This window comes from Dasypus novemcinctus, chromosome 2 (assembly GCF_030445035.2).
Source record: "Dasypus novemcinctus isolate mDasNov1 chromosome 2, mDasNov1.1.hap2, whole genome shotgun sequence".
Taxonomy (NCBI): Eukaryota; Metazoa; Chordata; class Mammalia; order Cingulata; family Dasypodidae; genus Dasypus; species Dasypus novemcinctus.
In genome coordinates, this window is record NC_080674.1 from 174,556,781 (window position 1) to 174,572,197 (window position 15,417).

Here is a 15,417-nt window from a genome sequence, read left to right on the forward strand (position 1 = left end):
GTTCAATTTTTTGGAAGAGCTTAAGCAAGATTGATACTAGATCACCTTTGAATGATTGGTAGAATTCACCTGTGAAACCATCTGGTCCAGGGCTTTTCATCTTTGGGAAGTTTTTAATGACTGTTTCCATCTCTTCACTTGTGATTGGTTTGTTGAGGTCTTCTAATTCTCCTAGGGTCAGTGTAGGTGATTGGTGTGTTTCTAGGAATCTGTCCATCTTATCTACATTTTCTAGTTTTTGTTCATAGTATCCTATTATGATCTCTCATTTCTATGGGGTCAGTGGTAATGTCACTCCTCTCACTTCTGATTTTATTTATTTACATCTTCTCTCTCTTTTTCTTTTTCAGTCTAGCTAAGGGATCATCAATTTTGTTGATCTTAGAAAACCAACTTTTCATTTGCTCATTCTATTTTTTATTGTTGCTGCTCTTAATTTCATTTATTTCTGTTCTAATTTTTACTGTTTCTTTCCTTCAGTTTGGTTTGGGATTAGTTTGCTGTTCTTTTTCTAGTATCTCCAGGTGTGCAGTTAGATCTTCAACTTTAGCTCTTTCTTCTTTTTTAATGTAAACATTGAGGGCTATAAATTTCCCTCTCAGCACTGCCTTTGCAGGGTCCCATGGCTTTTGATATATTGTGTTCTCATTTTCACTCATCTCAAAATATTTGCTGAATTATCTCGCAATTTCTTCTTTGTCCCACTGATTATTTAAGAGTGTGTTGTTTAAGCTTCAGATATTTATGAATTTTCCCTTTGTCCATCCTTTATTATATTGATTTCCAGCTTCATTCCATTGAGATCAGAGAAAGTGTTTTGTATAATTTTAATTTTTTAAAATTTATTGAGACTTGTCTTGTGACCCAACATATGGCCAATCTTGGAGAAGGATCCACGAGCACTTGAAAAGAATATATATCCTTCTGTTTTGGAAAGCAATTTTCTATAGATGTCTGTTTGGTACTATTCATTTATCTTATTATTCAAACTTGCTGTTTCTTTATTTATCCTCTGTCCAGATGTTCTATCCAACACTAAGAATGGTGTATTGAAGTTTCCAAATATCATTGTAGTGATATCTATTTCTCCTGTCAGTTTTGCCAGTGTGTGCCTCATGTATCTTGAGGCACTGAGGTTAGCTGCGTAAATATTTAGTATAGTCATTTCTTCTTGGTAAATTGCCCCTTTGTTAAAATATGATGGTTTTCTTCACCCCTTATAGCATTTAAAATCTATTTTGTCTGTTATTCATATCGCTACTCTAGCTCTTTTTTGGTTGCTATTTACATGGAATATCTTCTTCCAACTTTACACTTTTAGACCAATTATGTCCTTACATCTGAATTGAGTCTCTTGTAGATAACATATAGATGGCTCATATTTTTTTAATCCATTCAATCAGTCTATGATATGGGAAGTTCAAGCTATTAACACTCAATGCTATTATTGTAAATGCACTATTTCATCCATTTTGTCCTTTGGCTTTCTGTTGTCATATCTTGCTATTGTCTGTCTTTTTAACCAATAATTTATGCTCTCTAAATCTTCATTTCTACACTCTTCTCCAAGTCTCCTGCTCTTATTTTTTTTGTTTTTGTTTTTTTTTTTCCTTTCAGGCTGCAGCACTCCCTTTGGTATCTCTTATAATTCTGGTCTTTTGGTAACATATTCTACCAGTTTTTGTTTGTCTGTGGAGACTTCTAACTTTTTGAATGTCAGGTTTGCCAGATACAGAATTCTTGGTTGGCCATGTTTCTCTTTCTGTACCTTAAATACATTATACTACTTTCTTCTCTCCCTCATGTTTTCTGACGAGAGGTCAGCACTTAATCTTATTAAAGTTCTCTAGTATGTGATGCTTACTTTTCTCTTGCTGCTTTCAGAATCCTCTCTTTATCTCTGATATTTGTTGGTCTGAATAGTGGGTAGGTCTATTCAAATTTATTCTGTTTGGAGTGCATTATCCTTCTTGGACATTGATATTTATGTTTTTCCTAAGGGTTGGGATATTTTGGGTCATTATTTCCTCAATATTCAGTTTCCATTCCCTTTTCCCTTTGGAACACTGACAATCTGTATGTTTGTATGTGACATGTTGTCATTTAATTTCCTGAGAACTTGTTCCATTTTTTCCATTCTTTTTCTTTCTGTTCTCTCTTTTCTAGTTCAAATGCTCTGTCTTCAAAATCACTAATTATGTATCAAGCAATTCATATCTGCTCTTGCCTTTAATGTTTTTTGTTTTTTCATTTCTTAGGTACTGGGGCTAGCAATTGAATCCAGGACCTTGTTTGTGGGAAGCCAGTGCTCAACCAGTGAGCCACATCAGCTCCCTTGAGCTGGTTTTTTTATTTGTTTTCTTGTTGTTATTTTTGTTTTCAGGAAGCACTGGAAACCAAACCTACGACCTCCCATGTGGGAAGCAGGCACTGCTTGAGTCACACCTGCCCCCTCTAATGTATTTTTTTTTCATCCATCATGCCTTTCATTCCCATAAGGTCTGTTAATTTTCTTTGCAGGCTTTCAAATTGTTCTTTATACTCACCCAGTGTCTTCTAAATATCCTTTATCTGTTTAGTCATGTTTTCTTGCAATTCTCTGAATTGATTTAGGAGACTTGTGTGATTATCTGTCTTAAATTCTGTATCTCTTCAGGATATTTAGTTTGTTCCTTTGGCTGGGCCATCTGTTCCTTTTTCCTAGTATGGTTTGTAATTTTTTTTTTAAAGATTTATTTTATTTATTTATTTCTCTCCGTTCCACCCCCCACCCCCACCCCAGTTGTCTGTTCTCTGTGTCGATTTGCTCTGTGTTCTTCTTTGTCCGCTTCTGTTGTTGTCAGCAGCACGGGAATCTGTGTTTCTTTTTGTTGCGTCATCTTGTTGTGTTAGCTCTCCGTGTGTGCGGCGCCATTCTTGAGCAGGCTGCACTTTCTTTTGCGCTGGGTGGCTCTCCTTATGGGGCGCACTCCTTGCACATGGGGCTCCCCTACGCGGGGGGCACCCCTGCATGGCACGGCATTCCTTGCGCGCATCAGCACTGCGCATGGGCCATCTCCACACGGGTCAAGAAGGCCCAGGGTTTGAACCGTGGACCTCCCATGTGGTAGATGGATGCCCTAACCACTGGGCCAAGTCCACTTCCCAGCTTGTAATTTTTTGCTGATTTATAGGCATCTGAATATGTTGGTGAACTTACTGTGATGGTGAATTCCTCTCTTTTGTCTATTTTTTTCACAGCTCTTTTTTGGCTGTTTAGCTCAGCTTATTCTAAGTCTTGAAAACTGCCCAGCTTAAGTTATCAAAATCAGTTCAGGGACTCACTAATGGGGTGCAGATTTTCTCCCAGGCATCAGGGTACAGAGAGAACCATAGCAGAAATCATCTATGCAATTTCCAGACCTTCCAGCAGATGGTGCTAATTAATGTACTTTTCCAAGGAGAGAAAATCATCATTTTCCTGTGTTTTTTTCTGACCAGAGCCAAGATTGAAAGCAGGCTTTACTGGGAATCCCCCAGATTTCCCCTTGCTTTTCCCTCACAATGGCTGACAGGGAGGAATATGAATATTCCCCTCTCAGTCAGTTTCTGTGAACCAAGGCTTTTACCCAGGTTTAATATCTTGGGTGTAGGAGTGGGGAGCCCTTTCTGGCCACTGCGAGGGATTTGGTAACTCACATTTGTTGTTTTGGGTTCTTAGCTTCTCACCCTCCTGGGAGTTGTGTAGCACTGTCCTGGTCTGCTCACTCCCAAAGCAGATCCTAAGGACAGCTTTTGGCTCTTTCTCCCTTGTTTTTGTGAGCGAATTGAGCCCTGTGCTTAGTCTGACACCATGTTCCCACAGTCCCAAATCCTTAATCAGAACTCTTGCTTTAATGTCAAGCATTTCACTTTCCACTCATATCATGAAAATCATAGGAGTCCCATTTGTGATGAGTTTGAGCCAAGGAGGATGAGATCTGGTCTTCCTTTTATTGTTAAGAAGATTATGTGATGAATTGGGAGCACCTATGTTTGTCTCTCCTGAAAAACAATAAGTTCATGAATTAAAAAAAAATAAAAAACACATTAAGATTATGTGATTTGAACTTGCTTGTCCCAGTCTTTGACATATCAAATGGGCAAAAAATAAGAAAGAATATGAACATTTTATATAACAGAAAAACTAGTAATATTTATATAATTGATAGTTCTGGTACATTATACTCTGAAAACTGAGAACATACTTCCTTTTCAAATGTCCATGAAGCAGTCATAAAGATATCTATCAGGCCACAAATAAAAAACTCAGGAGGTTTAAAAAAAATTAATATGGGGAAGTGGACTTGGCCCAGTGGTTAGGGCGTCCGTCTACCACATGGGAGGTCCGCGGTTCAAACCCCCGGCCTCCTTGACCCGTGTGGAGCTGGCCCATGCGCAGTGCTGATGCGCGCAGGGAGTGCCGCGCCACGCAGGGGTGTCCCCCGCAGAGGGGATCACCACGTGCAAGGAGTGCGCCCCATAAGGAAAGCCGCCCAGCACAAAAGAAAGTGCTGCGTGCCCAAGAATGGCGCCACACACACGGAGAGCTGACACAATAAGATGACGCAACAAAAGAAACACAGATTCCCATGCCACTGACAACAACAGAAGTGGACAAAGAAGAAGTCACAGGAAATAGACACAGAGAACAGACAACCAGGGCCAGGGGAAGGGGAGAGAAATAAATAAATAAATCTTTTAAAAAAATTTAATACAGCAAACCATAATGTAATAAAACTAAGAAATAATAACAAACTAGAAAGACGTATTACCAGATAAAAACTAAGAAAATTAAAACTTTCTCAATTCTTGAGTGTAAAACAAATTGAAACCCATATTATGGAGTATCTAGAAAATAGTTGTAATGAAGATACTATGTGGAAAATAACTAAATCAGTACTCAGGTGAAATTTGTATGCTTAAATATATATATATATATATTTTTAGAGGACAGAATGGTCTTTTATGCACCCAGGAAATCACCTTTCCTGGTGGGCTTTTATTTATTTTTTCTTTATTTTCTTTTAAATGTTACATTCAAAAAATATGAAGTCTTCATATACGCCCCACCCCCCTACCCCACTCCTCCCACATCAACAACCTCTTCCATCATCGTGGCACATTCACTGCACCTGGTGAATACATTTTGGAGCACTGCTGCCCCACATGGACAGCAGTCTACATTGTAGTCTACACTTTCCCCCAGTCCACCCAGTGGGCCATGGCAGGACACACAATGTCCAGCACCTGTCCCTGCAGCACAATCCAGGACAACTCCAAGTCCTGAAAATGCAGCCACATCATAATTAAGATATGTTTAATTAAGATGAATTAAAAATCTAATATAAGAAGTTAGGAAATGAAACAAGATAGATACAGAGAAAGAAAAAGAAAAAGAAAGAGAATGATAAGCATAAAAACCAAAATTAATTCTTCAAAAACTATAATATGAGCAACTATTAATAAAAACCAGTAATAAAACAGATGGAAAATGCAAAATAAGAGGCAGGGGAACAACAGGAATAAAAGTAACAGAATTGTAATAAAAATACTTTTGTTCAAGATGAAAGGGCAAAAAGAAGAAATGGAGGAAAAAACCCTCAAACTTCTGTATCTTTAAAATACTAAGAATGATCCAGTAAAATAGGTTAAATAATGATCACATTTTCTCTCTCAGGCATTTTCTCTACTTGAATATGGAAATAATAATAATAAAATGGGACATGGCCTTTATGTTAGTATTTGCGATTGTGTTGCTATCTGCAATTTATGAAGTTATATATTAGCATTCTCTTCTTGAGATTTTACCTGTTTGAAGGTTATGGATAGATTGAAAAAATACACATAAAGCAGACAGAAATGGTCTTCAATAGCACCATTTCATATCCATGCCCTGCAAGCTCATGTATTTTGCTCTTTCTTGGCTGTTAGAATTGCCATATATTTCAATTTCTTCTCAGCACTAATTTAAGAATAACTCTAAATAATAACTTTCCTACAAATCTGATCCATTTTCTGTTTAGGTTTACAGATTATATTTATGGTAATTGTAGGTTCTGGTTTGTCTAGGACAGTCCTTGTTTATATAATACCTGTTGTTCCAGCATAATTTCTAATAAGCTTCCTTTGCCCTTTTAAAAATATCTCTACTGGATGTTAAATTACATGATCATTACAGACCACTGATTGATATAGAACTACACATTGATTTCTATAAAATTGGAGAAACTCATAAGAAAATACTGTCATCTCATTAAACCTTTGTTAGTAAATGCTTCTTATCCCAAGCTACCATGCTCCACTCTTCTACCCATGGTAGACATAGTTCATCAGTCACAGAACTCTTTTCCACTGATTCTAGACTTATGCTCAGATCCTACTCAGCACATCATTCTAAACAACTGCATTTAATCAAAGGTGGCATCAGTTTAGAAATTCAGTGTCTTCAGTTAAATTTTATCAGGCCATTTATCCCACACATGGACAGCTGGCTTGGTAGCATAATATATGAGAAAATAAACTGCCTACAGATATTAAAATGGTTTGCTTTTCATAAAGATTCATTCCACTTAACCACAAAAGAAAGCCTATTAATTAGACTTTTGAATCCCATTAGGAAAAACAAATACCAATACTTAACTGCTCAAATATGACATGATGGAAAATTGCTAACATAATTAGATTTTTAATAGTGTTAATGACTCTTGTATCTTATTAATAAGAATTAAAGCTAATGTAATATTATATGAAGAAAAATTGCTACTGTATGCTCTTCTACGGGGAAATGTAGCACGATTATGTCTATTTCCACATGAAGAGGTTTTAATTTTTATTCCTCACAGTTGTAATATAACTCACACGTTCCTTGGTGTAATATATTATGCCTGACATTATGTGACAGGAGGTCCACAAGTACACCATTTAGGTCTGCAGTCTCATTAGATAGCCCAAGTCAAGCATGATGTTGACTCTAGATATAAAACTTTCCATATTAAGGACTGAAATGTCTTTTTCCTTCCCTCTTCTCTACTTTTTCATAGATTATTCCTCCTTTAAAGCCCTCTTACAATCCCTTTCATTTTACCTGTTTATTAGCATGAATAGTATTTGTAGTTTATGCCACACAATTTGTTATTTTTGGTATACTATCTCTCTGTACAGTTTTTCATGGATTATAAAGCATGTTTTGTTGTCCAGTGAATATGTCCCATCAATTAGTTAATTAACCAATATTTATTGAGCATCTTCTATACGTCCATCATGCTGAAGGTACTTGGAGTCTCAGACATTTTTAAAAAAGACATGATTATTATTCTCAGAGTGTGTTTGTTTAAATTGTATAAATGTTTCAGAAAGTTTTCTTTCATAGAAACTTGAAAGTGCAATATTCATATCTCTATGAATCCCTTTGGCTAGCTAAAGCCACCATCCTAGCTGTCACAAAAATAATAATTGGATGCTGGTTTGCAAACTGGGCCCCAAGCAGAAAATCTGAGAAAATAGACAATATTTGAGATAGATTGCTTGCCAACACACTTAAAAACTCACCAGATACCTACGACTGTAAAAGATTCAACAAAATGACTTATAACGTGACCAAGTCTGTATTTTGTCTTGTTTTTTACACTGTCAGATAGCTCTAATGTGATTCTATCAGCGAGTTAGACACCCGCAACTCATTGTGGTCCAAAGGCCAGGTGCATCATCACTACCTTGGAGCTTGCTGGAAGTGCAGAACTTGGAACACGCATCTCAGAGCTTCTGAATCATAATCTACCTGTTAACAGTATGTCCAAATTATTCTTATGTACATTTAAGTTTGATCAGCACTAGACCAGATTGTGTTTGCTAGAATAAATGTTATTGCCCTAAGAAAAAGGAGGAGATGGTAGCCCTGCTCAGGTTACATCTAGAGTACAGTGCTTATTTGAGCACAGCATTTTAGTCAATGCATTTAGAAACTGAAGATAGGAAGAAAAAAAAAAGATCTGCACAATGAAATAGCTTGAGAACAGATACAATGGTTCTCAACACTGGCTGTATGTTAGAATTGCCCAGGGGAGCTTTAAAATATACTGATGTCTGGGTGCCACCTCCAGAGATTCTCATTTAATTTTTCTGGTGAGTTTCCTGGGCATCAGGAGTTTTAAAAGTTCCCCAGATGATTCTCATGTGTAGCCAGGATTGAGATCCACTGTTAGAATATGAGGAATGCTTGCAGGAACTTGGTTAATTAGCTTGAGGAAGGGAAGACTTGTGCAGATGATCATGGTACTGCCTCCCTATGCCTACAGGGAAATTGTACAGATTTATTCTTTGTAGCTCATGGAGACAGAGTTAGACTAGAGAGAGAGACTTAATGATTGCAAACCAATATAAAGAAGAATTTTGGTAATTTGAGCTATCTGAAACAAAAATGGGTTCTTTGAGGGTACATGATGAGTTCAAGCAGACTGGGCAGCCAGAAGTTTCTCAAGGGCACTTACAGAGCGTCCACATGTCTAACATGGAAGTTTGGGATTGTCAGACTGCATAATAATAGAGTAGTAACAGCTACACTTAATGAGCACTTCCTGTGCTGAGCATTTTACATGAATTACTAGATTTAACCCTGACCACTACCCTGTAAGGACAGTCCTTTGAAAGTGAGGCTTGGAGAGTTTAAATAAATTACTTGCGATTACAGTTAGTAAGCAGTAGACAGGCTTCAGACTGATGTCTTTCAGACTCAAAATCCTGTGATCTGAACTTCGTACAACTTCTACCATGAAGCTCAAAGGATTCTATAAACCCTGAAATTCCATGCCTCTTAGGCATGCTATATAGCAATCAATATACTCTTTATTTTTGTGGTGGTTTGAAGCTGTTTGTACCCCAGAAAAACATATTCTTAAATCTAATCCATTCCTGTGAGTATAAACCCATTGTAAGTAGCACATTGGCTACTTCAGTTCAGGTATGTCCCACCTCAATCAGGATAGGTCTCAATCTTATACTGGAGTGCTTTATAAGAGAATGAAATTCAGATACAGAGAGAGAAAGTCATGGAAGCAGGAAGGTGAAATCAATGAAACCACCAAGAGAAGGGTGCCACTGTGTGCCTTGCCACATGTCAGAGGAGGGACTGGCAGCTCCTAAAGGTCCTCAGATGAACAGCCTTGTAAGATACACACGAGGCATGGTATTTCAAGATGGAGGAAAAGGCTGATGTATCTTAGATGAAAGATGGCATACTAACTCTAGATTCATGGTGTGGACAACAGCTGACAGATTGTTGGCAGTCGGTCTTCGGGAAGAAAGCATCGCCTTGAGGATGCCTTGATTTGGACATTTTCCCAGTCTCAAATTCATGAGTGAATAAATTCCCATTGTTTAACACAACCAATTTCATGGTATTTGTTTTGAGCAGGCTAGAAAACTGAAACACTTGAAAACCAAATTTAATTGCCAGGGTAGCTTATCTAAACAAATTCCTATAACCATTAAAGAATGTATTTTAAAAATAATTTGTCGAAAGCTTAGAAAACAGAATGCCATTGAAAAACAAACCTAAGCTAAAGGACCTGGAATCTTAAAAAAATAAATTAGGGAACAAATAATAAAACTAGATAATTTGTAATATTAAACTTTTTGGTTATAATTATTTTTCCCCCTTCTACTGTGATTGAAAGCTTGTTTGTTTTTCTCTTTTTCTCTCTTTTTTTTTTTTTTAATATATGTTAGTATGGCAGAACTAATTATGAGTCACCCAACTGTAACCAACGAGTGCTGATGCCTCCTGAAATAGGACAAAGGAAATTCATTAAGAAATAATGTTTTGCTTACGGTTTCAAAAGGCCATTAGAAATGCTAAACCTGATAACTAACTTTGTTGCCTGAACTCATACCAAATCCAATCACTTACCAGCCCCACGGTTCTGAACTTGTAGTTGTCATCTGGGTTCCTCAGCTTCTCAAGGAGAAAGTCAGCTGCTTTCTATCCCATGAGTCTAGTTGTATCTTTTATCTAAAGTACATCAGCCTTTTCTCTATTTCAAGGTATTATGCCCAGTTTGTATCCTAGGAGGCTCTCAGCTCCAATATATACATTTTAAGTTCAAACCCAAGTCATCACCTTCACTTGATTTTCTCTATGAAAAGCTACTGTCTTAATTTCCCAGACTGCTACGACAAATACTACACATTGAGTGAGCTTAACCAACAAGAATTGATTGGCTCATGATTTCGAGGCAAGAAGTCCCAAATCAAGTTATCAACAATGCTTGCTATCTCCCAGAGTCTATACGTGCTGATGCTGGTTTACCACAATTTTGGGGGTTCTTTGGCTTGTATCTCAGCCTCTGTCTCATGGTGATCTCTTTCTCCTTGTGTCTGCTCTTTTGGTTTCTACTGACTTCCTGTTTCTCACTTTATAAGGCCTCCAGGAATGTGGAATGTTGGGCTGCACTTTAACTAAAAATGGCATCTTCAAGAGGTCCTATTTACTATGGGTTCATACCCACAGGAATGTGGATTAAGATTAAGAAAATGTCTAGTCTGGGGTACATAATTCAATCTACCACAGCCACTGTGTGCTGGCTTTTGATAGTCTTTTATATCAGAACTTCTCATAACAGACAAATTGTAATGATCTGTCATCAGACATGACATTTCAAAGTTGTATTCCAGTAACTCCTGGCATCCTTATTCAGAGATGTAGTGTAGACAGCCTTTACCATGGGAATGTGCCCAGTGTATGAGGGCACTGGAGGACATTCATATTTGCATCATTTACATAAAAATTGCTTTTTCTCTACAGACTAATGCCACCAATACTAAGATGGAGAGGCAAGCAAAGCAGTACACTTTTTCCTAAACAGTCAGATAGTATTTTAGACCTTGTAGTCCATACTGTCTCTGTCACAGACATTCAGCTCTGTCATTGTCATGCAAAGAAGATATAGATGATACATTGTGTTCCAATAAAACTTTACTTATGGACACTAAAATTTGAATTTTGTGGTCATTGTCATGTCATTGTCATGTGTCATGGAATCTCATTCTCCTTTTATTTTTTAATTTTTTAGTAGGCACTGGGGATTGAACCCAGGACCTCGTACATATGGAAATCAGGCATTCAATCACTGAGCTACATATGCTCCCCAATGAGAATAGTTTTTTTTCATTTGTTTCTTTGTTTATTTTTAGGAGATACAGGGGATTGAACCCTCGTACATGGGAAGCAGGTGTTTAACCACTTGAGCGACATCTGCTCCCTACTCCTTATATTTTTTTCAACCATTTAAAATATAAAATCATTCTTAGCTCATGGGTCATAGAAAAACCAGGCAGCTGACTAGATATTGCCACACCTTCTCTACTTTCCTAAGCCCATTTCGATATTTAGAAGACAAGCACATTTCTGGATTTACCTCTCTGGGTTTCTTATTTATTTGTTTGTTTGCTTGCTTGTTTTTATCAAACAGTTACCCGCATTTCTTTCCAGAGAAAGTACTGGTAGTACAATTGTCATCTCCCTTGAGGGAGACCTGGTTTTGAGTCTTAGTCCAAGCTGCAGGATACATAATAGAAATGGCTGAAGCCGGGGGGCTTGAGTTTGAGGTCCTGCCTACCCTTGTGACTTTGACAAAATCCCTTTTTGTCTCTAAAGCTCAGATTCCTCATCAGCAAAATAGTAACAATGACGATAATAATGTCAGGAGCAAAGGAGTTACTCTAAGTAAAGATCCTTTGTATTCTCTCCCATGCTCTACAAAATATGTTATTTTTAAATGTGGGTATGAGAGGAGCTTATATTTGTAATGATAATAATAAATTAGTATAGTTGCATTTTTGTGATAGGCATTGTTCTAAGGACTTTCCATGTATTAATCTATACAACCCTCATAATAAACTTATGCAATAGGTAGGCACTTTTATTATCAGTATTTAACCTATTTGTATACCAGGCTACAGAGCTGTCCCACAGCTACTGAACAGCAGAGGTAAGGTTTGCACCTTGCATTCGTGTCCTGTGCCCACCTCTCCACTACCACACATTGTCTCATTTCATGGTGTGATCATGTGCTATACACTGTCCTAAGAATTTCATATATACTCTCTAATCAAATGTCCACAAAGATCTGATGATGTGGATGTAGCTGCTTAGTGATTAAGTGTGTGGGCCCTGAAGGACTGCTTGTGGTCAGACCTTGAGCAAATTACTTAACACCTCTAATCTGCTTTATCTGCAATAGGGGAATAATAATAATAATAGGTACCTTGTTACATTTTCTGTTGATCATATGAAATAATGAATGTGGCATACTTAATTTAGTCCTGGCTTACAGATTTATATCTATTCATTCATTCACTTTTCATTCATTCATCCATTCATTCATTCATTCATTTATTTCTATTTCATCCTGACTGTCATAGGGAATTTGAATGTGTTCTTGAATAATGGAGTTAATTATAAATTCAAATTATGCAAATGGATATTTCTTTTTCACAAGTGTGGTACATGAAATGTGCGTAGAAAGGTTAATCTTGTGCCACTCTATTAAGAACATACTAATTTGGAGAATTATGTAAATTTAGGTTTGAATAGCTAGTTTGCTATTATGCTAACATGTCTGAAAATCCAGTGACAGCATATGGAATATCTAAAACAGTTTGATGATTTTGACCTTGACAGAGTACTTGAAAGATGTCTCTCTTGAAGTTGAACACTAAATATACTGGGAAAAGCTGTTAATTCTTGGTTTATACATGATGTTATGAGCAAATGATAATATATTTGAGAAAAAGACTATTATGTAGTAAGAGGTTTAGAACCATGTGTTTTGAGAACGTGCTTGTGAAAAGGTAGATCCTGTGATATATGGGAAAGTTTAAGTGTATTCTCAATATCTTTCCACAGATTACGCTGTTAGGGAAGTCACAGATATCTGCTAAAAGCTATCGCCCACACCTCACCTACCCCCACCTCCTTCTCTAAGGAAGTCATAAACACAGGCTAAGCTCTCCTACCCCCACATCCTTTTCTATTGTTTTCCATCCCATGACATGAAGGAGATGTTGAGTCTATTGAAAAGGTCCTGCCAAACCCTAAACCTGGAAACTTGGAATCAGCAGGTCCAAATAAATGCTTATTAGAATAGGAATTCTCAGTGGCAGGGCCTCACCTACCCCCACCCCCACCCCACTCAAACAACATCGATTTGTCTCTCTTCTCCAGCTCCAAGCGGAGCCTGCAGAGCTACCATCTATTGACCCTAATCCGGAGCAGTTTGTGGCCACCCCTGGAGACCAGCCATGATGGGATCTCTTCCCCTGCTCTTTGGACTATATAAGTGGCAAGGATATTTGCCTTTTCTTTATTCTGTACATAAAGGGATCATTTGCTGGAAATTTTGTTGTACCCTGAACCTGTGTTCCTGCAATGTACCGCTGTAGTAACTTGTTCTGCATATTCATGATTCGATTTTTCGAAAACAGATCTTGTTAGGTAATTACAGAAAGGTTAGCTAACACAATAGTGATATTTTGTAGACTTTTATTTAAATCATAGAAGGGGAAGGAAAAATTCAGAAGGATATAACTTATCCCTCTCATTCTAAAATGGAAAACCAAAGAAACACAGGCAAAAGAACTTGCCTAAGATCAAACACGCAGATAGTCAGAGTGGGGTTAGAATCTCAGGACCCTATTTCCCAGCCTCAGTTATTTCTGATACCACACGCTATCTCGTGCTTTAATGGTTCCAATTGCTAGTTAGCCCTCATTATTTCAAATAGAACAGATCAAACAATGTATACATCATTAAAATACCATAGGGTCCCCAATATAAACAGATTCATGAGATTTATCTTTTCATCACATTTTTAAAAAGGCTGTTATAAGCTAATAAGCAGGTGTCAGCCATTTTTATGAGTGCCACTTTATCAAAGGAATTCAATCATATCTTTTATTTATGTGATCTGCTAATTGATGGGAAAGATTGACTATTCCAACAATTAGGTTCAACTAGTTAAAACTGACACTTTTAAGAAGACTAATCAAATATTGATCTCATATTTGCATTTGAGATTTGTTGACTTATTCTGTGTCTGAAATTGTTAATTTTGTGGATAGAAAATAAATTTTAAAAGTCCAAATACCAGTTTGTCCATATCTGAGTTCTTTGAGATCTGCTTCTGTCATTTGCAGGTCTCCTTTCCAGCAACAGTGCTAATGCCAAATTGGATGAAGGAATAACAAGGGCAGGCTCCGAAATAGTGAGAAAGAAAAGTATTTTGCTAAGACAATGGGTAGTGAGAGAGAAAAGAGGACTTTAGATAGAAAATTGCAGACATTTTCTGGTTATTCCTCAAGGGAGTGGTGAAAGTTATTGTCAAGGAAAAACTGCAGACTTTGAACAAGATACAAATATTGATCCTTTAACCGAAACAGTGACTGCACCTGTAGCCTTGCTCGTTACAGCATCACTCTTAGAGTTGAGAATTCTGATCCTGTCCCCACTATTGTCATTTTACATTCTGAAACTGCAGCTGGAGGCATCATCAAATATGAAAGTGAGAAGTATTAAAGGGAATTAAATTGGGAGGCTCAAGTCAAAACCCGACGAATGTATAATGAACCTTTGGTCATATCCTCTCTGATTTCCTTTTCTTATCATAAACACGATTTTGATATCCAGATGTTTTAGTTAATTAGTTGGACTTGTCCAACTCTGTGCCTCTTTATGTACAACATAAATTGAAATAGGGTTATTGCCATATTCCTGAATTAATTTGGTCAATATAGATAGCTGAATTATATTTTCATTTAAGCAGGAACAAACACTTCAAAGTGCTAGCTATCTTGTTTACTGCCTCTAAAAGTAACAATGCAAACATATTAATATCTTGTAAAGGAGCCAAAATCAAATTTTCATGTGTCACCAAATGGAAACAAACACAAGAGTGTTCTGATCAGTTTTCATTCATTCACTCTTTCATTCATTCATTCATCCAAGCAATATTTTCTAGCAACCTATTATGTGTATAGTTCTGAGTTGTATTTGATGGAAAGTGCAAAGATGAATATGAGGAATGGGGAAAGATATAATCCAGTCACTCTGATACAAGTTAAATATGATACATTTTATTGTTCCATCCATTCTACTACAATCACAAATACAGTAAATGTTATATAGGAGGAAGTTCACACTGTTAGAAGGGGAGCTTATGGCTTCAACCCAGGTGCTCATAGAAGGAAACTAATTAATCCTTTGCTGCTGTCTTTAGAGCAGACACCTCAATTTCCCAAATTCTGCATATCTTTTAGCTAGTGTGAGGTGTTGACCTTCTTCAGTTCCCCATTTCCACTTCCAAACTAGTGTTTTTCCTTCTTGGGAATTCCATCCTCATATAA